General features: G+C 33.0%; 1 pseudogene; it reads right to left on the bottom strand.

Annotated features, from left to right (window-relative positions):
• Positions 1 to 2,077: 2,077 nt before the first annotated feature.
• On the bottom strand, positions 2,078 to 2,176 carry LOC122201489 (annotated as a pseudogene).
• Between the last annotated feature and the right edge of the window lie 555 nt (positions 2,177 to 2,731).

Genomic DNA, 2,731 nt, shown 5'->3' with positions numbered 1-2,731 from the left:
CCTAGGTATGTAGCCTAAAGAAATTCTCCCATTGATCCACAAATGACATACATAAAACTGCCCATTGTTACCTTGCTTATTGTGATACAGATTCAGAGAAATCTGGGTGCCCATCCCTGACTGGAGAGTAGACATATTAATTTTGGCCGATACACATGCAGTCTTATGCAACATTTACAAAAAATGGACTAGATGTTCACAGAGTGCTATGGCTGGTACTCCAGTGCTAAGTAAAAGAAATAAAATGACATCTGTGATTTACCATGATTTCCAAAAATTAATAACACAGGGACACACAAAAAAAGCGTATTTTGTAAGACTACATAGAATCAAAGAATACATATAAAATGTATTACAATGTTTGCCAATGTTGAATGAGGAGAATGAAAATTTAAAATGGGGACAAATAGGAATGGAGACAGGGGTCAAGAGGGGGAGAGTAAATAGGTATTAGTAAATTAGTAAATTAGTTCTTTCTCTCTTGAAATAGTTCAAAATGACCTCAAATGGAGGTAACAACATAAGGTAAAGCACAAAGGCAGGAATGCATAAGTCTGAAAAAACAAAGAGAAATAACCCAATCTGAATAGAACAGAGTGTTTCAATAGGGGTAACTGAAGAGAAGCTTGGAAAGGTATGTTGGTAGGCTGAAATTGGATGATTTTTATTTATTTTGATCTAAAAACTAAGATATAAACTTTACTAATATTTCATATATGGATTGACCCTGGGACTCTAGCTCATAATTAAAGACATTTGGGTTCCATATGGAAGAAAAATTCTGAAAAGAGCCAAATTTTCTGTCATTTCTCCTAAAATCTTTCCTAAATGTCTTCTGTTTCAGTGTAGCTAACATCTATGGGCACTTCCTATGGCTCTGTGATGTCATTTCCTTTTGTAGCTATTAGTTCCCTGCAGTGTTTGTACTTTACTCAACCCAGGCTGTCTGATAACAGATGTGATTTCCAGCTGTGTCTATATACCAACCACAGCGGGTTCATTAATAACAATTATTAAGTACTTTATGTTATAAATCGAGCCTGTGGCAATAGAGAAAACATCCAGTCATTTGTTTTATGGCCTCTTGTCAGAGCTAACTATAAATTCCCATTATCTCAACATTATCAGCACTACAAAATGAATCTAAGCATGAGTCATAAATAAAACTACCAAACAGCTCAATCATTCTGCAAAGAACAGAGCATAAATTAACAGTTGACGATGTAATGTTATATATGAACTTAAGTAATAGCTCAGGCCTTCTTGTCAGCTAATTATGTAAATTATCATTTTTAAGACTTAGATTTGTATTTGCATGGCCGGTGCATTCATTTATTCATACAATTAGAGTTCAATAAATATGTAGTCCATACATCGCCCTCCCATAACCCAAGAGTTCCTGCTAATGATATATGAAGTACAGTGAAAATGAAGAGAGAGAAGTTTCAACTGAGAGAATGTCTCTTAGGACTAGAGAGTGCAGGGGGAAAAAATCACATTTTCCCTGAATATTACATTTCACAGGATAAATCATTAAATTTAAGAAAATTAATAGACAGAGTCATGAACTATATGCATTATTGTTTCCTACATGGAAGTCCGTATGGATTTTCAGTCAATCATAAAAATATTCATTTAGTTATCTCTCTGCATTGGGTCCAAGTCATCTTCAATGATGAAGACAGAACAGAACAATAAACTGAACACATGAATTTAATTTTTTAAGAGAGAAATAGCTAGTAACATGTGAAAAATGTTGAAACTCACTAATAACCAAGACATACAAATTAAAATTATGAGGTATTATTTTTCATGTTTTAAAGGCTAATTCCCAGTGGGAGGGAGAAGGCAGTAAAAAAGGAAATTAAATCAATTACTAAAAGGCATACAAAGGGGTTCAAATCTGAAAGGCCATTTGTCAGTATCTACCAAGCGCTCTAAAAGTGTCCATCACTTTTTTTTTTTAATTCAGGTATAATTGACATGCAACATTACACTAGTTTCAGGTATATAATATAATGAGTTGATACTTGTATGTATTGCGAAATGATCACAATGATGAATCTAGCTAACATGTAAAAATATGGAATGCTTCGTGAATTTGTGTGTCATCCTGGCACAGGGGCCATGCTGATCTTCTCTGTTTATGTGCTACCAAAGCGAGCACAAGTGTTCGTTACTTTTGATCAGAAATTCTAACTCTGGAAAATGTATCAGTTACAGATTTAGTACATGAGTGTTACTGATACTGAACTTATAATGGCAGATAAAAAAAGAAATATCAAACAATAAGGTTCATTAGAAGAATGGGAAAATAGCTCAAGTAATGTCTAAAGAAAAAGCTAAAGAGTTCATGGTACACCTATATAATGGACTACTGTGTTCTATCCAAAAGTATTTTGATATTATTTAATAGGAAAGTGTTCACAGAACACTTTTATATGTCATAAAATGTTATGTATAGTATAATTTTAATTATTAATCATACTATGAAGTTTGTATACACATATATACATGCACCAATATACAAGGCTAGAAGAAATACCCTAAAATATTAAGTTTTTTTTCACATGATGGAACTGTGAATACTTTTTATAATGTAAATTTTCTATATTTTCTGAAGTCTGTCTCAGTGAGAGAAATAATATACAACAAATCTGGCGAGTAAGAGTTTCAACTCATATTTTTTCAGGACTTCCACAACCTGTAACCAATAGGCTCATCCAATCTT

The sequence above is a fragment of the Panthera leo genome, chromosome D1 (assembly GCF_018350215.1).
Source record: "Panthera leo isolate Ple1 chromosome D1, P.leo_Ple1_pat1.1, whole genome shotgun sequence".
NCBI lineage: Eukaryota > Metazoa > Chordata > Mammalia > Carnivora > Felidae > Panthera > Panthera leo.
Note: the sequence above shows the minus strand (reverse complement) of the source record. Positions and strands in the feature narration are given on the sequence as shown.